The sequence below is a fragment of the Dipteris shenzhenensis genome, chromosome 6 (genome assembly GCF_047967505.1).
Source record: "Dipteris shenzhenensis isolate YYH24624 ecotype China chromosome 6, Dip_SZ_1.0, whole genome shotgun sequence".
In the NCBI taxonomy this organism is placed as follows: Eukaryota; Viridiplantae; Streptophyta; class Polypodiopsida; order Gleicheniales; family Dipteridaceae; genus Dipteris; species Dipteris shenzhenensis.
In genome coordinates, this window is record NC_141601.1 from 44,720,314 (window position 1) to 44,743,615 (window position 23,302).

The window sequence follows — 23,302 nt, forward strand, 5'->3', positions numbered from 1 at the left end:
CAATTGTTTTCATGTACTTGTGTAGGGCACTAGAGTTACTTGCTTTTCTCTTCTTTGTTTCTTGTTCCTTGCTTGAATCGAACATCGTTCTTTGCTTTGAGATGCAATTGTCTTATCTTATATTACTTCCTTTGTTTTGTGTGCTACTCTCAATACCATCGATATGTCCTTTTGCCACATTTACATCTTTCGTTCTATATATCTTTCATGTAATAGATTGAATACCGTAAGGTGCACCTTTTTGCATTTGAATGAATATGGTACCAACCTCTTTAGCACTTAACTGAAGGTTGTTACGAAGAATTAAACCAAGTTGGATTTCATGTTCTTTGGTCCAAGGGATGTATGCTCATTTACATTGAATATGAGACAAAGGTGATATTTGCATTGGTATTGTAGTTTCATCAAGTAAAAGTGTATGCACTAAAATATTATCATGAAAGTGTGCATGAAAACTTTGGTAGGCATTTGTACTAGTTTTACAAATGACTTTGAATGAACAATGCAAGTTTTCAGAGAAGTTCATCAAACAACTATATAATAAAACGGGTTTTATTCCTCGACGGCATATCACAGATAACATTGTGAATGCTTATGTTGGAATAGAATATGCCAAATACATAGAGCAGAATGTTTTATTATTGCAAGTTGACATTGCCAAGGCTTTTGACATGATCTAATGGGATTTTATTTGACAGACTATGCATGCATTGGGTTTTCGTCACAACTTGCAACATGTTATTTACTGGCTATACAGTGACAATAAAGTTGCTTGCACATTATCTGGGGATATTTCTAAAGCCTAGACTCTTTGTTGTTCAATTCGTCAAGGCTATCCACTTAGTGCACTTCTATATGCTATTGCCGCCCATCCCATGCTTCAATACATGGATCATTTGGTGGCGACTAACACATTGCATGGTTTAGGGATTCTTGGAAGTAGCACTATGATTGCTTAGGCATATGCTGATGATTCATTTTTTACTCCTCTAAATACTGAGTAAGATCTATCTTCCTTGATGCACGCATTATCATTATATGGTCTTGCTACTGGTCTTCATGTAATTTTTTAGAAATTCAAGTCATTGCCCTTGCATTCCAAAGACTGGCATTCCATCTTATGGCTGGGGGAAATTGTCCAACCTACTCAGTTGGTTTTCAACCTTGGCTACCCTTTAGGTTGGTCAATTACTTGTCACTAACACTCTAACTGGGCACTTACCAAGCTAAAGAAAAAGCTTGAATACTGGAAATTAGCTACGTGGCCTTTACATGTCAAGCTATGGATGTTCAATCCATTTTGATGGCATACATATAGTTTTACTTGCCTTTGAATATGTTCAGCAAAGGAGACATTACTTCTTTCATGTCTATGGTTATGAAAGCCTTCTGGTGCTCCAAATATGGCAAGACAATTTTGCGATTGCTTTCAGTGCAACATCTCTGTTGGCCAAAGATGAATCGGGATCTTAATATTCTAAATATCCACGTGCATATTCTTGCTCATAGAGGTAGATTAATACTACAATTCATGTAGGGTTCTTAGCCTTGGACTGCCATGATGCACCATTTAATTTCATGTCTCAACACTCCTGCCTTTGGATCCTAGCAGCCCACTCACTAGGATTTCCTTCTTGGTTGTATTTATGGTAAGATTAAAGGTTGTCCACTACTATCCCGCATGTTGATGGACTAGAAACATATACTCTCGCACTTGGAATGGCAAGGTAGGGATTCATTACAAGGCGATTCTCTATGAGCTAAGAGCATACATTGGTCGAGGGTTTTCACCCATTTGTTGGCTTTGCAAGAGCCTCGACATTCATATTTTCTAAGTTTGAAACGAATCCACTCGATTGTAGATGTCATAATGATGGAACCCTTCCTTCTTTCTCTTTGGCTGCTACAAAATACAATCTTGGTATGCACTATCATCCTATATGGCATACTATTACTCATATGGTTTGCATTTTCAGCCAGTACCCCCAGTAGAGATTGAGGAACAGCTTTAGGATTGGAGTCTTCACTTGCCAAGGTTGACATGCCATCCTTTGCAGTTGAATGATCCAATAAAGTAATGGCAAAAATGACTGTGAGGTATTTGGCATTCAAAAATTCCTCTTTGACAATAGGTTTTCTTCTGGAGAGTCTTGCTAGGGATTCTTCCTTTTGGACAAATTTTGGCACACAAACATGTAGCTCTTGCTGTTTGCCATAGATGTTTTGCTCCATGGGGATCAATGCCTCATCTACTCTGGCATTGCTCCCACACTAGTGATTTTTTGGGTATAATTTCCGAATGCTACTTTTGGAAAAACTTTTTGGCTTTTTGGGATTCACCCATGTAGATGGGAGTTTGATTTATTTTTCAACTGGGTTCAGTATTGGGCTCTCTAGACTCTATGGAAGCATAGAAATCATAGTCTTTGGTGACACAACTTTTTCACTTTCTCCTTTTTCAACACTCTTTGCAACAATCCTTTTATGATTGTCTGCAAACTCACTCTAGACTATGATGCATACTTATCATATATTGAGATCTTCTCTTGATGTATTTAGGCAGTTTCCTTTCTTTGGCATAGTGTCTCTATAATATAATGCCAAAGAGATTTCACCAAAGGGAGAGAGAGAGAGAGAGAGAGAGAGAGAGAGAGACAGAGAGAGAGAGTTGTGTGTGTGTGTGTGTTACCTATTAGAACAGTAAAATCTACTTTCTCCCTACTATAACTCCTTGGTTCCCATTTCCTTAGCAAAGCCCTTCAAAATGGATGCAATATCCCTCCTATGCTATCTTTTCATTCTACATTGTACCATATATTTTAGAGTGATGCATCCCATATTTAGAGATGTTGTCCGCATAGAATTTTTGTGGGACATCCATCATCATTACTCAAATTGCAAGGCCAAAATATCTCTTATTAATATATGCATATCTATCATCCATACATAGAAAGGGCAAACATTGTCTTTTTTGTAGTACTCCTAGTCTGTCCAAGATAATGACTGATCAAAAACATCTATTAATTTAGTCTTGTTTGCATAATAACTAGGTCACAGTGGACCGCTTGGTATCATAATCCATGGATCCTCCTAACAACCCTAAAAAAAGAGTCATATTGACATCAGGGGTATCCCCAAGGGTTTGTCAATGGTAAGTACTTTTGAATTGAAGACCATTATAGATTGGACTGGTTTGCCTGTATGAATCATCTCAGTGTACATCCCTTTTATCAAAACGTTGAGGTAAGTGGCCGGACTCACCTGCATCTATCCACAAGCACAGCATGTCAAAACATGAACACAATGCAATGTGGGACTACAGGTTTCACGGCCTAGCCATAATTGTTATCCTTGTCAACCCCCATCAATTTTGATCAAGAAGGAGACACTGTTAGTGATGATTTTCAATGAGCATCATTGATCATCCTTTGAGATCTTACTACTTCTTTTAAAAAACAGGATATTAAGAACCTTTTTCACACTTGAGCCCAGTACCCAGTAAAGCCAATGGGTCCTCAGTTACCACTCCCCTAAAGTCTCTGACAAACCGGATTCTGAGGAACTCTAGACTTCAAAGAGGAAGCAGAGGCCTTGGCTTTGACATTACAGAATTTGAAACATCACCAACTCTAAGAGAATAGAATCATAGAGAGGCCTAGCAACTGGCGTGACGGTGCATGGTAGACAGAGCGCCTGACAAGCAAGAGACCCTCGATTGACACACCCTGCCAGTGCCGTCTTGAAGAATGGTGAGCACTCAGGTGAGTTGGAGAGGCATAGATAGCCTCTTGCCTCCCACCCTGTAGCAAAGTGGTGATGCCACTTCATCTTCTCCTCCTCTTGTTTACGTTCTCCTCCTGTATCTTCACTAAGGTAGTGCCTGGTGGTCAGGGCCTAGAACCCTCAAGGTCCACTAAGAAGCTCACAAGAGTTGCGTGGCGAGGTGCCAGGATGAGACCAACAGAGAGCTACCCTCCCCTCATGGGCAGCCCATGCTTCCCTCCCCTCGCCCTTCTCCAGGATTAACCTCTCACAGAGAATATTAAGGCAGAAGCCACAAACTTGAATGAGCCAAGGATGTTAGCAACGATGTCATGAGCGACATATAATGCTCCACCGCTCCAAACGTCTCCCGTGAGTAATGGTAAAAAAACTGGGAAAAAGAGGTTCAAGGGGCCTGAAAGAACTCGAGTGATGGTGAGCATGCTCCCACAGGATGGACTCAGCTCAAGGGCCTTTATTTTATGGTAATACCTTCAATAGAATGGCATCCATGACATCTTGTACCCCGGATCCCTTAGAGGATGACTGTCTTGACAAAGTAAAGGTTGTAGTATATGCAGTAACTGCTATGAGGCTAGAGTATACATCGACTTTCACTATGCATCATGAGTAGTACTCGATCATTGTCCCCTATCCACTTACAGTAGAGTACTCCACGTTGTGAATGATGAATGGAATGCACAAGCTCCATAGTCTAGCCTTAGCTTTATGTTTTTGTATATATACGGTGCTTTGGCTCGTTAAAGCTGTCTACAAGTTGCCTCTCAGCCAGGGGCCTTCATAGTCGCATCGGATTCCCGTGGATTGAACTAATATAATATACAATGGGAACTCTTTATAGTATTACAAAGAGCTATGTGGGTTGAGGTTTTGATTAAAGCCTGGTTGGTGACAGGAGGATATATTTACAACCTACTTTCCCCCTTCATAAGATACACAAAAATATTAGAAGAGTGGAGCTTATAACCACGTTCGATGTATTAAAACCCGGCTCTATCTCCCTCTTGAGCCACACAGGAAGAATATAGAGGAATTGATACCATTCATCAAAAGAAGATGCTAGAAAATAAGAGGCAATTATCTGACTCTAGACCTTTCCTGTAATTTACGAAATTGTCAAGGTTATTTTTACAGAAGCCCTCTGCATCTTTTTTGGTACAGTTTCTCTATATTTCCTTCTCATATCACAAATCTTTTGCTAAGTTGGAAAAAACATTGTTAAGAGATTATGATAACGTTTTTTGGTTTAAGAACTAATTAATGACAAAATGACAATGTGGTGATAGCAAATAGTCATATACACTATGACCTTTTGGAGATTTCAAGTGTGAAAAAGGTTCTTAATATCCTGTTTTTTAAAAGAAGTAGTAAGATCTCAAAGGATGATCAATGATGCTCACTGAAAATCATCACTAACAGTGTCTCCTTCTCGATCAAAATTGATGGGGGTTGACAAGGATAATGGTCTTCAGTTCAGAAGCACTTACCATTGACAAACCCTTGGGATACCCCCGACGGCAATATGACTCTTTTTTGAGGCCTATTAGGAGGATCCATGGATTATGATACCAGTTGGTCCACTGCGATCTAGTTATTATGCAAACAAGACTAAATTACTAGATGTTTTTGATCAGTCATTATCTTGGACAACAGACTAGGAGTACTACAAAAAAGATAATGTCTGCCCTTTCTATGTATGGATGATAGATATGCATATATAAAGAGATATTTTGACTTTGCAATTTGTGTAATGATGATGGATGTCCCACAAAAATTCTATGTGGACAACATCTCTAATATGGGATGTATCACTCTAAAATATATGGTACAGTGTAGAATGAAAAGATAGCATAGGAGGGATATTGCATGCATTTTGAAGGGCTTTGCTAAGGAAATGGGAACCAAGGAGTTATAGTAGGGAGAAAGTAGATTTTACTATTCTCATAGGTAACACACAACAGACACACACACACACACACACACACACATCCTTCCATTAGAGGAGGTGTCAAGAAGTACCTCAATCTTATTGGGGATTGGCTAAATTTAGTGCATTATTATGTGGGTAGGTTGGATAAATAGTACCATAGTTCCCAAATTATGTGGATGTGAGTATTATGATGCATGATTAAGGGATTCAATTATAATAGGTATTGTTTAATGATATGAACCAAGGAGAGTGAGAGATGGCTTGCATTTATATGCCAAGGATATTTTCACACTTGAGTGGAATATATATACTTGAACCAGGATAATCGAAACTCTAGGAGGTGCATGATACGAATATATATTGCATTACTAGTATTGGGAGAATAGGTAATTGATAGGGCATCAGCCCATTGCCCCTAGTTGTTTTAATGAACGTGAATACCCTATATAATATGAAGGGGACCATTATGGGTTATGGAGTGTACCATGACTATAAGCGAGAGGAATACCTATGGAGGGTTGATTACAAAAAATGTCGATATGAGAAGGCACTCATATATGGAATTAAGAAAAACTTAATAAATATAGCATTTGAGGTCGTAGTAAAAATCAACATTTAAGATCATGGACCACAAATCCAATGGTGAGGTATTTATGAGGTGTAAACCAATATGCCAGAGAGATTCGTATTCAAGGACCTGCAAGAGCAGGCTCACTGTGCGGAGGTGGCCAATATTAAGAGCTGATGGAGCCTGCACCTGACAAACATGGTATATCACCACCAAAGCCCACAAAGAAGTGAACTCAAGACCCGTGAAAGGGGAGGACTTATGGCCTGTTATCAATACAGCCCTTCATAGCAAAGCAACCCCAAAGATTGAGAAACTCCAAAAAGCGCAGAATGCACAAGAGACAAGGAAACTACTGATTCATGCACCGAGGCGGTGGTAGGAAGTCTGTTTGGCGAAGGACCTCACTAATGGAGCCCTTATAGCTAGGTGTGCCTCGATAAGGCATGCACCGTTATGGGGTAAACGCATTGAGAATAGTATGCAAAACGGCTCAATGAGTTAGATAGAGGCACTGGGGTGCCTAAGAAGAGCTTTGTGATATAGGCGAACCTCTTGAGTCTCATAGTGAACGAGCGTAACAGAAGATATGGCACTGAGAAATGTATAGTCACCTCGCAATAGATCATTTGGTGTTTGTCAGTGTAAGCGATTGTTCAGGGACTATGGAAAGCAAAATCCACCACAGAATGTCTCCCGTAACCTATGGCATTCGAAGTACGTGCCTCAAGGAGAGTGCACAAGCTTCAACTAGCATGCGTGAATACACATGGACCCCCCTCAGTCACCCACGCAGTATGAAGATACTCTGTAAGTTGGGAGCTTGAGGAGGGAGAGAAGTTTTACTCCCCTCCATGAAGATCGTGAATAAAGGGCGTAGGAATAGCTAACTTCATTCGTCATGTAGATGTATTTTCTCGAATCCACGCTATCGTCTTGCCATGTCTTGGTGGAGGAGCAAGGATATACTGGCTTAGTGATAGTGAGGGAGATGCATGGCTATGCAGCTTGCCTCTCTTATGCTGTGGTGCTCCTTAGATGTATAGCAATATGGGTGCAATTGGCCACAACAAGCTCGGCCATGATAAGCCTACGTACTCTCTCTGTCTAAACACTACCATCACAGATGGGAAAATTAGCAATAAGGCACAATATATACAATGTATACGTTACACATTGGACCATGGAATGGCTGAGTGTCTCTAAGAGACACAGGAAGGCCATAGCGATTCCTAGGAGCCACATATGAGGGACATAACTATTATAATGATTAATCGGGGTCGCTAGCGATTGTTTGAGAAGTGACGTTTATTTCTAAGGGGATGCAATCGAAGATCTAGGAGGAAAGCTTGATGTGAGATGGCAAATAACTTGAGACTACAAAAGGTAGCTACCTATCACTTGAAATGCATCCTAGGTGCCCCCCCCCTTCTCTCTCTCTCTCTCTCACACACACACACACCCACACACACACACACACACACACACACACACACACACACGGAGGCCTCCCAAGAGGGAGGGGATTGGATCCCAACCACGATCCTAGGGATGGAACAACTCATTTCCATATCAAGGATCAATTAATACCCACAGTTAAGAGGGACATCCAATCGAAAAAATGAGGGCATCGACAAACCCCCATGATAAACCCCCGAGTCCGAGTAGAACCGAAATGGCACTAACAGAACCCCTGAGTCCGAGTAGCTCTTTAAGATTAGAAAAATAATGCACATGAAATACCCTATGGTTATGGGTTTTAGGAAGTTAGGCACACTAGGTACCCTTAGCTTAATGTTGAAAAAATAATGCAAACTAAATAGCCTATAGCTATGGCTAGGAAAATACTTGAAGAAAAGGAGTGAGACCAAAGGTGGCGAGGCCCCTTCACACCAACCCTCCATTACTAGGACTTTTTCCATACACCTCGTGGGCAATGAAGCAAGAGAACCCCCAGGGATGGCGGCATCAAATAGAAGTAATGGCACATGCAAGGGTACAAAGTAATTGGACGTGGAGGCATATGCATGTCTCCCTTCCTGCCCTTAGGCGTTTCGTAAAACTTCCAATGGCCACCCCAAGATACTACCCCAGATAGTATCCGAGGCGCATCAAGCCCAGTACCAGGAAAGCCAACAGGTCCTCAGTTACCACTCCCCTGAACTCTCTGACAAACCGGATTCCAAGGAACTCTAGACTTCAAAGAGGAAGAAGAGGCCTTGGCTCTGACATTACAGAATTTGAAACATCACCAACTCCAAGAGCACAGAACCACAGAGAGGCCTGGCAACTGGCGTGACGGCGCATGGCAGACGGAGCGCTTGACAAGCACGAGACCCACGATTGACACACCCTCCCAGCGCGGTCTTGAAGAATGGCGAGCACTCAGGTGAGTTGGAGAGGTATAGATAGCCTCCTGCCTCCCACCCTGTAGCAAAGTGGTGATGCCACTTCGTCTCCTTCTCCTCCTATCTACGTTCTCCTCCCGTTTCTTCACTAAGGTAGTGCCTGGTGGTCAGGGACTAGCCTAGAACTTTCAAGGTCCACCAAGAAGCTCACAAGAGCTGGGTGGCAAGGTGCCAGGACGAGACCACCAGAGAGCTACCCTCCCCTCGTGGGCAGCCCATGCTTCCCTCCCCTCGCCCTTCTCCAGGATTACCCTCTCGCAGAGAATATTAAGGCGGAAGCCACAAACTCGAATGAGCCCGGGATGTTAGCAACGGTTGCTTGGCCAGTTAGGAATACGTGCACGAGGTCCTCCTCCTCAATCTAATGCGGAAACGGGGAGCCTAGTCGATAAGCTAGGCCAAATATAACTTTGTTGTAAGGTATCCCGCCTCCATTTCAACACGACTGTCCGTCACGAAACTCTACGGGCCACGCTTGCATTCTCAGGAAAATTCAGACGACCCAGGGGACTTCACGATGTCTCATGCAGCTGGTTAACTAGATGGCTTCCGCTCCCGATATATATCGCTCTGAGCTTGCATGCTTGCACATAGAACGAGTAGCCATTGTGACAACTTTCAAGCTTAAAATGTGGGAATACTCCGCGATCTAATGGACTCTATAGCTATACTGTGCAGAGTGCCAACGAACGACAACGAATGCGGATTCCTTCACGTAATATTTTCATTTGCTCGGAAACTAGGGCCTAGGTGAAGCTTTACAACGATACGCATGGTCTGTATGGGCTAAGGTTGTGAGTAACACTCAATGCTTAGGTAGGATTGTTCATAGTTTGCCGCACCAGTCGCTCCACGAAGCTCCAGCTTCAAATGTCATGAGCGACATATAATGCTCCACCGCTCCAAACGTCTCCCGTGAGTGGTGGTGAAAAAACTGGGAAAAAGAGGTTTAAGGGGCCTGAAAGAACTCGCGTGATGGTGGGCATGCTCCCACAGGATGGACTCGGCTCAAGGGCCTATATTTTATTGTAATACCTTCAATAGTATGGCGTCCACAACATAAGGCAACAAAATATGAAAAATTGTAGACATTAGAGAGGAAATCAACATTAGATTGGTTGTTGAAGGAGACAATATCTTCATGATAATGTCATGTCATAACAACGAGGATGACTATCTTGACAAAGTAGAGGTTGTAGTATATGCAGTAGTTACTATGAGGCTCGGGTATACATCGACTTTCACTATGCATCATGAGTAGTACTCGTCATTGTCCCCCATCCACTTACAATAGAGTACTCCATGTTGCGACTGCTTCTCCATTTCTTACAAAACTTATATCAGAGCGAATCCCATTTCAAGGCACATTTAATATGTGATTGAATATTTTATATCATGTCTCTACTGAAAGTTATGGGTCTCTATGTCTTATGATAGTTTAAAGAGTGTTTTGAGCTAAGTGTAAAGGTGCCTGTGAAGGAGGTGCAATGTTTCCTCGGAACCTACCCATCCAACCCAATCAGCCCTTCAAACTCCTCAATATATATTAATTCATGTCATGTTGAGCCGCAAGATTTTCTTTCAACAACATATTGCTCTTCTCTTTGGTGCAAACTGGCTTACTAAGATTATGGCCTCCGTTGATCCTTTCCTTCTCCCTATCCTTAAGCACAACATAGAGAGAGAGAGAGAGACAGACAAACAGATAGAAGGGGGGGGGCACCTAGGATACATTTCAAGTGATAGGTAGCTACCTTTGTATTCTCAAGTTATTTGCCATCTCACGTCAAGCTTTCCTCCTAGATCTTCGACTACATCCCCTTAGAAATGGACATTAGTTCTCGGACAATCGCCAGGGACCCCGATTAATCATCATAATAGTTATGTCTCTCATATGTGGCTCTTAGGAATCAATATGGCCTCCCTTTATCACTCAGCCATTCCATGGTCCACAGTGTAATGCATACGCTGTATATATTGTGCCTTATTGCTAACATTCCCATCTATGATGGTAGTGTTTAGACAGAGAGAGTACGCAGGCATGTCATGGACGAGCTTGTCATGGCCAATTGCATCCATATTGCTACACACCTAAGGAGCACCACAGCATGAGAGAGGCAAGCTGCATAGCCATGCATCTCCTTCATGTTCAAAGTAGGAGCTCACTATCACTAAGCCAGTATATCCTTGCTCCTCCACCAAGACATGGCAAGACGATAGTGCGGATTTGAGAAAAAACATCTACGTGATGAGCGAAGTAAACTATTACTACGCCCTTTATTCACGATCTTCATGGAGGGGACTAAAACGTCTCTACCTCCTCGAGCTCCCAACTTACTAAGTATCTTCATACTACGTGGGTACCTGAGGGAGGTCCATGTGTATTCACGCATGCTAGTTGAAGCTTGTGCACTCTCCTTGAGGCATGTACTTCAAATGCCATAGGTTACGGGAGACATCCTGTGGTGTATTTTGCTTTCCATAGTCCCTGAACACAATCGCTTACACAGACAAACACTAAACAATCTATTACGAGGTGACTATACATTTCTCAGCACCATATCTTCTATTACGCTCGTTCACTATGAGACTCAAGAGGTTCACCTATATCACGAAGCTCTTCTCAAGCACCCTAGTGCCTCTACTTAACTCATTGAGCTATTTTGTATACTGTTCCCAATGCATTTACCCCATAACCGTGCACTCCTTATCGAGGCACACCTAGCTGTAAGGGCTCCATCAGTGAGGTCCTTCGCCAGATAGACTTCCTACTATTGCCTCGGTGCATGAATTGGTAGTTTCCTTGTCTCTTGTGCGTTCTACACTTTTTGAAGTTTCTCGATCTTTGGGGTTGCTTTGCTACGAAGGGTTGTATTGATAATAGGCCATAATTCCTCCCCTTTTGTGGGTCTCGAGTTCACTTCTTTGTGGGCTTTGGTGGTGATGTACCACATTTGTTAGGTGCAAGCTCCATCATCTCTTAATATTGGCCGCCTCCACACAGTGAGCCTGCTCTTGCAATTCCTTGGATACAAATCTCTCTGGCATATTGGTTTACACCTTGTAAATACTATCTAACCATTGAATTTGTGGTCCATGATCTCGGATGTTGATTTTTACTACGACCTCAAATGCTATATTCTTTAAGTATTTCTTAATTCCAGATATGAGTGCCTTCTCATATCAACATTTTTTGTAATCGACCCTCCATAGGTATTCCTCTCGCTTATAGTCATGGTACACTCCATAACCCATAATGGTCCCCTTCATATTATATAGGGTATTCACATTCATTAAAACGATTAGGGGCAATGGGCTGATGCCCTATCAATTACCTATTCTCCCAATACTAGTAATGCAATATATATTCATATCGTGCACCTCCTAGAGTTCTGGTTATCCTGGTTCAAGTATATATATTCCACTCAAGTGTGAAAATATCCTTGGCATATAAATGCAAGCCATCTCTCAATCTCCTTGGTTCATATCATTAAACAATACCTATTATAATTGAATGCCTTAATCATGCATCATAATACTCACATGCACATAATTTGGGAACTGTGGTACTATTTATCCAACCTACCCATATAATAATGCACTAAATTTAGCCAAACCCCAATAAGATTGAGGTACTTCTTGACACCTCCTCCAATGGGAGGATGTGTGTGTGTGTGTGTGTGTGTGTGTGTGTGTGTGTGTGTGTGTGTGTCTGTGTGTGAGAGAGAGAGAGAAGGGGGGGGGCACCTAGGATACATTTCAAGTGATAGGTAGCTACCTTTTATAGTCTCAAGTTATTTGACATTTTGATCCCTTCAAACCAAGGGAATGTACAATCCTAGCATGAATCTATATTTCAAACATTTGGGTTCTTTGTAGTAATTTATTTAGCAGCTCCGTAATTTCTGCCGCCACGTTATACAAGGTTCTCATGGCCTAAATCTAATATAGTGCCTCTTGGTACCAGCCCTTGCTCACGTACTACTGCAAGTTTTGTTGTAATATAGCCAAAAATGCAACCAACAAGGGGCTGGGTGAGGATTTAAATAGCATTGGTATGCTTGATTTGCTAGATGATAGTCTCATCGATGCTTCCAATGTTGCGAATGTCTTTTGGTCTATGGACAAAACCTTTGTTCTTATAAAGGCTAAAAAATCCCTTGACCAACTCATGGACAAGATTTCCTTGATAGTGTCCATTAAAAAAAGGAGTGAAGTGGGACTATGTGTCAAAGTTGTGTAAGAAACAATTTGCTTATAAGACTAGCCTATAGTGCCTATACTAATGGAACAAGAGTTGAGGTGCTTTCAAGGCCATCAATGACTATGAAATCTACATCCCATTGGGCAAAAGTTCTTACTGGAGTATGGGCCAGCATGAGAGGCAAGCTACAAGATTACCCTAGGATGAGGACAAGTAACTCTACATGAAGATGGCCTCTACATTTGGAGCAAGGGGATCATCAACTTGAGTGACATCTTCATCGATTCCTCAACTAATGCATTGGGTATATCTTTTAATCATTTTTTATTCTTGATTCCTTTTGTATTATCCTCCCCTTATGACAAGGTTGAACCTATAAAACAGACTTAGCAACCTCACAATGGAGATCAGACCTCTCCTCTCCACCCTCTTAAGAGTCAAATGGATGATGAAGACCCAGGCAACACAAGTGGCCATAAAAGGAAACATCTGAGAAGGGTTTCCATAGAAAATAATTAATTCGAGGACACTCTAAAGCAATTAATAGGGTTTTCCATATATGTGGAGTTGTCTCGATCCACGTAGTAGCAAGAGCTAGCTGAGAAGGCATTCTTTGCTGAACAAATGTCATTGATATAACCCAAGAGGATTTGAGGAAGATGTACGTGTGGCCCTGGTGCACCTCAAAGTAAACAAAGAGAGCAACAAGGCACTGTTCCAAATAGCCAGTGCCATTGACAAATTCTCTTAAAGTTAAAGATGAAGATGTGTAGGTGTTCTTGATGTAATGCAGCTTCTTGTAAGGGCCATGGTTTCCCCCTACATGTATGTAACAAACTGTTAATGTTTAGGGCTCTATTGCTTATTTTGAGCTGCTGTAATTTTTGACATCCATCACTTTTTCTAGCTAGTCCATTTTTTGTGCTTCGAATATGTAATATTTGGCAATTGCAATTAATATATGTATATCTTTCATGGGTGTCTTGTGCCTTTTGTTTCATGACATTGCTTTAGCTATTATATTATTCCTTGTCTAGGAATCTAAATGCGTGTGATTCAGCTTTAAGAATCACAATGATTTTTTGTTTTTACAATGGTTTCCTTGCAACTTTATCTTATGTTTCTAAGTTTGCTACTAGTCTAAGTTTTTGGCTACTGTGTAAAATTTGCGTATGAGATGTAAATCTATTGCATGATAGTTCTACATAGTCTCCTCTATTACAACCTTGTGCGACACTTCTATATGCCAGTTAAATACATGAAAGAATTTTTATGTGAGTGACAAAAATACATAGAATCTTTACATCAGTGAAAATACTTACTATGAACCATCGACTATTGTAGCAAGGTGCTCCTTCCCTAGTCATCTAGAATGAACATCCGTGTAAAAAGGTTAGCAATTGAAGAAAAATACAAGATGTTGCTTCTAGCAACTAGCAAATCTCAAACTTGCAAAAATACAAGATGTTGCTTCTAGCAACTAGCAAATCTCAAACTTGCAACCCTAAATCTAGATTTAAATTCTATAAGATATGAGTTGCATTCCCATTAGCTCTCCAACAAGCCGGATGCATGCTCAAATCAAGCGCTTTTGTTGATTTAAGCAACAAGTTCTATGTTACTCCAAGAGTTTCCTGAGCAATAGGTTGCATGCAATACAACCTAGAGCTGGTTTGTTGCATGAACAAGAAGTCCACTCCACCTTCCCTTCCCTTTTCCCATGCATATGTAGACCCCCTCCTATATGATGCAGTGAAGGTTTTTTTTTTTTAAATAATGAAGCAAAGAATTCTCTACCATTTACATTGTCCTTTGCTTTTTGTGGAACACACATCATTTTAGATAAATTCCATGATCCACTTTAAGAAGAGGGTTCCCTAATATATGTGCATAGGGAAATTGTCATCAAGATGAAATATGTGCACAAGGAAAATGCCATGATTCACTTTAAGATAGAGGGTTCTCTATATTGGACTACTTTTAAAACCCTAGCTAGCCAAATAAGACTATATCTTCTCATACCAAGCTCTACGAGTTTGTTTGAGACTACAAAGAGCCTTCTCAAGCTTACATACTTTGCCATCTCAGTCAAGCACCACAATACTAATGGCCACTCCAAAATAAGGTGAAGTGACATTGGAGTTTTATTTCAAGCATTTTATAGCATCATCAGGGATTATCAACTATCCATTGATGTGAAAAGTAAGAACCTCTGAGACTATAATTCATTTGGGACAAATGTTAGAAAGCAAATGATACATTTTTTAACAAAATGCTTTTGAAGTCCTTTAAAATAGAGTCTTCAACAAGGATTACAAACGGATACTTCAACTCCTTTAAAACAGATTCTTTAACAATGATTACAAATGGCTCTTCAACTCCTTTAAAACATCATTGCATAGAGAGAGAGAGAGAGAGATAGAGAGAGAGAATCAGGCAACATCATTGCATACATTTTGAAGTGGTAAAGAGAATGCATCCAGAGTTATAAGTCCTTGCAAATCACCCTCTACATCCATGTCTTGTGGGGCTATGGCTTCCTATGGGAGACCCCCCCTAGCTTCATTACCATTCAAAGCAGCTAAGTGCCCCATCATGTAGTCATCAAGGAGATATCACATAAACTTCCTTGTCTCTGTATCCTCACCCAGTATCATGTTGTGTATGATGCAACATGCGACTATATTGTGTGCTACGTAGTTTGGCATTGGATGGGATATCCTTAACAATATGTATCACTACTTCATTTTAAGATGCCCAAATGCTTGTTCAACCACTATGCAAGATGAAGAAAGCCAAAGATTATAGTCCTTCTACTTGAGTGTGGATGGCAATTCATAAGGTACCAAAGCCATGGCTTGAGCCCATACCCCACCACCATCAACAATGATGTACTCTTGTGTTCAAAAAGTCCCATCGGTGAAATACTCACCACCAAGATATGCACCTCATTGCACACAATGGAATAGAGAAAAGTTGCAATGCACACGGTTTTGTTGTGGCACCATGGATGTAGCCTAAATTTAAATGGAGGTGACTAAGGATGAGTGCAGTGTTGTCTAGTATGATAAGGATAAGATGTTGGGGAAGCCACATTGACGATGGAAGCCCTACTTCACTTGGGCAACTTCAGTAGAACTACTCTTAATCTCTCAAGAGGGTTTTCATGAACTTGTTTACAATCTTCAAAATGGTGGACTTCCCTATGATCACGAAGTGTTCACTAATGTCAATGACCCTACTACCACTAGCAAGATGCAAGACAACGATGCCCACTTGCTTCTCAATGGGTAGGAGGCATCCCCACTGACAATAACAAGAGATAATGGAATGGGGCCTTGCTGCAGTTTGGTGCCCAACAAGGCACAAAGGTCAAAGAAAAGAGTAATAGGGAGATGGAAGACCTCGCTAAACGCACATGTGGCCATCACATAGTGATTCCACCAATCCAACGAGCGAGGTTTTACATAGTAGCCAGAGATAGTTTGAATTGCATCAGTTTGGGTAGCAAGGTTCATGAGGGAGGTTTTCAATTGTGAGTGAATGAAGGCAAGAAGGAAGGTTGTGTGAAAGTGGGAGGTAGAAAGAGCATCCTACATGGATAAAAAGGAAATTTGAGCAAGACATGAGCTCTTAGAATGGCATAGGGAGATAGAATATCTACGGGAAGCATGAAGGTGGTGCAAATGAGCATATAATGTGATCACAAGGCAAAGGAGGGTGACAAAAAGGCCTTCACAACTTGTCTTGAAGGCATGGTGCCTAGAATAATTAAGTAGAGAAAAGGGTGAGAAGTGGGAGTGGAGAGAGAGGAAGATAGTGGAGTGGAGGGAGGGAGTGGAGAGAGACAAAGAGTGTGGGAGGAGTCAAAGGAGTGAGTGGAAGGAGTTATGGAAGGGAGGAATGGAAGGAGGGAGTGGGAAGGACTAGAATGAGGGAGTGGAAGGAAGGAGAAGGAGGTGAAGTGATGAACAGGACAGGAGAGGAGGTGAAGAACCCCCTTTTCCAAAAAAAAAAAATCTTGAAATACATGGAGGGAAAGTGATTTTCTGATGAAAAAATGGAGCGGAAGTGAAAAGGGTTCCGTTCTTTGAATAGGGGTGGTGAAATTTTTCCTTTTCATGAAAAAATGGAGGGAAGTAGAAAAGCACCCCATTTTTTATGGAGGGAGAATTTATTTTTCATGAAAAAATGGAGGGGAGGGAGGTGGAAAAGGCCTCCTTTTTGCAAAAAAGGGACATATTTTTTCTTTTTTACCCTTTCTGAAAATTGGAAGGAGATGTTTTTTTCCTTGGAAAAAATGGAGGGAGAATTTGTAGTGAGCTCATATGCATTGCTTCATCCTTTTTCTTTATTTGGTATTGGTAGATATAAGTATATGAATCAATAAATTTCATCTATTGAGTTGTCCCTCAAAGTGATAATGATTTTCCAAAAAGACGGTTGGTTTGCGAGGTGTTTTGTTCCCTGATAGGTAGTAATGACCAACCTTTGACATATGTAACAAGGTATTTGGCAGATATAGGGCTATTTGGTATTGGTAGATATAAGTCTATGAATCAATAATATTTCATCTTTTGGATTGTCCCTCAAAGTGATAATGATTTTCCACTATGTGTATCTGACAATGGCTGGTCTACAAGGTGTTTTGTTCCTTGATAGGTAGTGATGAACGACCTTTGACATATATGGCATGGTATCTACTATCACATCCCTTGACTCCTCAAAACCTATTGGGGTTTCGATGTGTTTACTAACATATGTAGCTAATCCATGTCTTCAATATCTTAATAAATCATAGATAAAGATCCCTAAAAACTTGCACTATAACTTCATCCTAGAGAAAATCCATCAATGTGTGAGATATATCTCATTTATGTTCCCATACTATAAAAATTTATTGATATTTTCACCAAGGTATTTTCCCTCAGCAAATTTAAGTCTCTTCAATATCAACTTGGCATTTTCTAGAATCAACTACAACTTAAGAGAGGGAAATGATGGTTAAGTTGTATTTTATGTACATATTTCCACGAGTTGTCCCATAGTTCAATTTTATTCTTTATAGTCTTTCTCACCATAATACAAAGTTTTTATTTCAATCTAAAATTTTATTTTCCCAAAATCACCCTCTCCTTATCTTTTGAAACTTAAGAGGGGTTGTTGTATGAAGCATAGTAGCAACCTTGCAAGACAATTCCTTATCTGAGGGATTGAGTGAGTATAAAGACATACATAATAAGATTGGAGGGGACAATTTACAATTTATATCATCTCTCACATAGTTCATCCCTAACATAAAATGATAAAGGTAATCAAGATACTCTCGCTCAAATACTCAGACCATAAAGAGAAATTGCGACATTGCTTAACGACCAAAATTGACTCTATTATCATGGACAAAAGACATATGATGGACTCAGGACTATGGCTCACCTCTATGGAGGAGTTTTTGCAATTTACAAGACTCCAAAGTACTACTTGACCCTACTAACAGCCAGCTGGCATGGCCACTTATGGATGACTCTTACAAAGAGAGATTCCACTATGTAGAATAGTTCACTTAATAGAAGGCTTTACCGCCTCAACTTTTTGAACCGCTTCACGAATGTAGAACGATTGTAATTCAATTGGCCATCCATGCTAGCTCCATTGCCACATTGAAACCAACCAATGCCAAGTGGACTTCATGCTATTCTTAGCCGCCATGAACCAATTAGAAGACACCAATCACCATGAAATTGTAGATCATATACCCATAAATGAAGAGGCCTCATAATCAAAGGCTCTCCATAGTCCCCACACAATCAACCAAGACCCCCCAATGATTATTTTGCCAATTAGGTGGCCAATAAGAGTAGTCTTTAATAGATACATAACAACATTGTGTCTACACCGCATGTACATGCTCGCAATGAACATACTCTTAAGGTTATGGTCACTACCATTGTTGACCTAGAGAAAGTTACTCTAAGGTTATCGTAGCTACCATTGTCAACCTAGAGAAAGTGTGGTGGTTGAATCCCTATGAGAACTCATGTGAGTCAATGAGGAGAAAGAAGTATAAAATGGGTGAGGGAACAATAAGTGGAAGAGAGAATCAAGGAAGAAGGTGAGTCCAATCAAATGAATCCTTGAATTAGAGCATAGAGGGTAGGATAGCTTGAGAGCTTTAAAAAAGTGCACATTAAAGCTTAAAAGTGCAAGGGGCATCTCATAGTTTGCAAGGCCAAGGGGTTAGAATTCAAGCACACATACCTCTACATATTTCATGCCTTGGAGAATGGAACCAAGATTTGGTTTAATTGATGTTTAGTTTACCACTTTAAAACTTACGCAAACTTCAAGAAGGAGAATCTTGAGCATATGTTTGCACAAGAATTGTCCACAATCAAGATGATGCCCACAAAAAACATTTTAGAGCTCTATATAAGAATGAAAGTACTCACAACCAGAAGGCCACATCACCCAATGATGTAATGATGAAGGGTTGGTTCTTGAGGTCTCTTTATTAGGCCATAGCTATTGGAATCATTGATAATTACCTTAGACTACAATTCCATATACCTTCTTAAGAAAATGATGAAGATGAGTCACCGCACTCAACTTTTGAATTGCTGGTAGTAACGGACACAATCTTCAACATTAGCACACCTAGAGTTTTCAAAACAAAGGGAGAATATACGTTACACATGAAGAAATACTTTGAGTTACTTAAGCATTAGCTTAAAGGAGAAAACAACAAAAGGCGATGCCTTCCCAACATCTATTCTTGCTCAACTAACAAGTGGGTTGTGGTCTATAGAATGTGAAGATTCATGGGCATGGGAGTGCCTCTCAAAAATGTTTGAGTCCTCACCTTCGTTTTTCACTTTTTGAAATCCCTAGCCATGATGGATTCAAGTGCAAGTATCTCAAAGGGATCAAGTTTATTTTTGACTTAGGTGAATCAATAGTGGCTATAGTTCAGAGAGTAGTAGGCCCTCTTCTACACTTGTTGTTTCCTCTACATAAGTTATGCAATCAAGCAGTACTACGAGTGGGCCCAAGGAAAAGGACAAATGATCAGTAAAGCAAGATCAAACCAACAAAAACGTCATTAATCCATAGGCGAGATAGATAGGCCATGGGAGGTGATGAGCTTCCAAGAAGAAGTGGACCAACCTTAATCTATTCATTAGAAAAAATATTTACGATATTGATATCAAGCACTACTTTACAATACATATGCAAGCTTGCCCATAAAATTGAGAATATAGTTTTCTCCTTTTTAAGGAGAATGCTAGATTGGTTATAAAAGTACTTTCCTCAGAGCCACAAAAAGAGGAGGAGGAGGTGTTTGTAGAAGAAATAGTGGTAGCTGAAGTGGTAAGTGCTCAAGAAGATTTAGCAACATAAAAGAGACAAAAAAGGAGACTTAAAAACTAAAAGCTTCAAAGTTTCTATAGAAAGATTATAATACAATACCACCCTTTAAGTGCAAATCAATAAATGGGCCTGCCTCTTGTCTATTAGTATTTGTTGATTGGGGAGAAATTGTTAACATAATGCCAAAAGCCACATGACTAAGGCTCTTAGCACATGTAACAATATAGGATGGGAATGGGAAATTACGGTCCCATCCATATTCAATTGTGTCTTTATTCTATTCCCATCCAACCATGTGCTAGCAATCAAAAGAACTAGGGATGGTTTAGGTGGGAGCAAGCACATGGCATCATTTAGAGGGTGGGTATAAGGACACATGTCATCATTCCATTCTTTTTTAGACCTAAAAAAGGTGATCCCATTTTGGTTCCTAGGTACTAGGGACCATATGGGGTTTTCTTCAAAGATAATGCTTCGCTTGTTGTAACAATTGATTGCAATATGAAAGCTATGTCAAGAGGATGGCTTGAAAAGTAGCATGTATGCAGCTTCATAAATGTTTAATTCTCTCTAAATGATTGTATTATCCACATCTTCATGAGCATTTTAATCTTCCTAGCACAACATTCATTTTATTTGCATGCAATAGGTTCTTCTTTATTGCTGGGATTTGCAAGTGCAGTATTTCTAGGGTAAGCACTAAGACAAGCAACTCTAGACACACCGGCTATTTGAAACATAGCTTCAAAGCAGAAAGCATTACAATTATTATTTCATGGCCATGTAAGACTATTGCAAGAAAAGCAACACTTTCTTAATTTCCAAAGTATAGACATTATTATATACTTTGACATTGTGCACATAAACAAAGTAAACTCTAAATTTTCACACATAATGGAATTGACAGCACCTAGAAACCACTAAAACATATTACCCGATGTATTTCCACACTTGTAATTGTAAGTTCAAAACTTGTACATAAGTACGCACAATAGAACACTACAACAATTCATTAAGAAGATTTTGCAACAGCTTAGCACTCTAACTACATTCAAAGAGACAGTCCATAGATGTTCTGACAATTCAATTCTTCATCGCCACAAAGAAAATAATCACGAATAACAAGTCAAAAGACTAGCATGCCTTCAAACACCGAACTGTTAACTGCCCTCATGCCTTCTCTATTGCTATAGACCAGCAAAATCGTACATTAAACTAAACATTTCCGTCAAAGCATAATATGAGACACTGTAGGTAGGTACAATAGTATCTACAAAGTCTACTGTTGTTATAGAAATAACCTGCAAAGCATTTCCAATAACAATCTTTCAGTACCAATCGTCTATAAGCGGTTGTCATGCAGATAAATTATTACTACCTTCTGCATACGCTTCACGTGCCGCTGCCTAGAATGCCTTTTGGAGGGAACATTTCGTATCTTTATTAATTGCCAAATTCTTTAGGAGTTCTGAGTGTTTCGGAGGTCCACCACCAAAGGAGAGAATGAGGGGAGTACTGAACATTAATGGGAAAACCTTTCCATCGTGTTTGTGATCCAAGGAAGGCATCGAATGAGCTCGTGGTCTAGCCTCTAGACATGGAGAACGATTAATCAGTGCATGGTTCACATTTATCTTTCTTAAACAACGATACAATATTCGGGTGAAACCATACCATAAATCACAGATATAACATCTTCATTCATCTCCACGATAACTTTACTAGAAGCACGCTTCATCATCTCTGCAGCAGTAGCAATGTACACAAACGTCTGTAAGAAATGGAAATGAAAAGAATAGAATTAAAACGAAATGAAGAAACATGACAACAGTATCAAGCCCTCTAGAAAGTGTTGTTTCTAGTGCCCATTGACTCTAGTGAACCACATCTTTTGCTTATGGAACCACTCGAAGTATGGCGCTCAACTTTGTAGACTCTGCAATTTACTGATGCTCAGCCATGGCAGGATAGAATGAAACTACCACCAAAGACACCAACTCAAGTCCAAAGTCCTCCACAAACACCGATTTATAGGAAACATTGCATGCAAGACCTCCCTCGTAACACCCTTGCTTGCAATACCGAATGCATGTCAAAGAATCTCTCTCATTCAAAATCGAATTCTGTAGCAAAGACTTTCCCATATCGCCTATTGTCTCTGGCAGCGAGAAATCCTCACAAAATCCCTTAAAATTGCCGTTGTTTGAGTGACAATAAACACACATTAAAGGAGACAGCCAGGAGCGCATGCAGTGGACTCCCTAACAAAAGGTACGAAGAACAAAATGCGGGAAGAGATGGATGGTACTACTTTAAAACGTCCCGGTGGAAGGATGCCATGTGTACGCCCAAGGTACCCATGCACGTGGGAAACACCAATCACAAAATTTGTAGGGGAAAAACATCAACAAAATGGAGGACATGATTTTCGGCATCTCCAAATCCAGCCTTCACCAAGGCCTCCCTACGGCAGGCCAAAAATTGATTTTCTTTAGTCTCTAAGTGATTTTCTTTAGTCTCTAAGTTTGTTTGAACTTGTAACGGCGAGAAACTTTGAAAACAGATGGCAAGAAAGCTACTGCAATCTGAGAAGGGCATTGCCGATAGTTAATGCGAGAAACCAAAGCAACGTTTGCCTTGTTGTAAAACTGCTCTCAAGAATGCAAACTCGATCGGATTGTTGTTCCTGATAAGAAGTTGCATGGCCATGTTGTTCTGTCCTTCTTCTTCTGTAGCGCGTGTCTTGCGTTGTTGAACGACGATCTGAGCATTATTGTCGAATCATTAGACAAAGCTCAAGAGAACTTTTACAAAATCATTGCACCCGTACAATTGTCCTTAGATGAGCGTAAGGAGAAGCTAAAGCATCTTAAAACTTCTTTACGTTGGCTGGTTTAAAAACTCTTTGCAGCGGACTAAACAGAGTGTTGTCTACAATGGACTAGTAGGTGGTACTAGGATATCTTTTCAGATTGTTCGTGGAAGTCGCTCTGCACAAGCTGCATTGATTCCTTGTTTCGACTTAATTGAAAGCACCCACC

At 40.4% G+C, this 23,302-nt stretch overlaps 1 pseudogene; it reads right to left on the bottom strand.

The window, feature by feature from the left end:
• The window catches only part of LOC147901221 (uncharacterized), a 44,115-nt pseudogene extending 21,710 nt beyond the window's left edge, over window positions 1-22,405 (bottom strand).
• Between the last annotated feature and the right edge of the window lie 897 nt (window positions 22,406-23,302).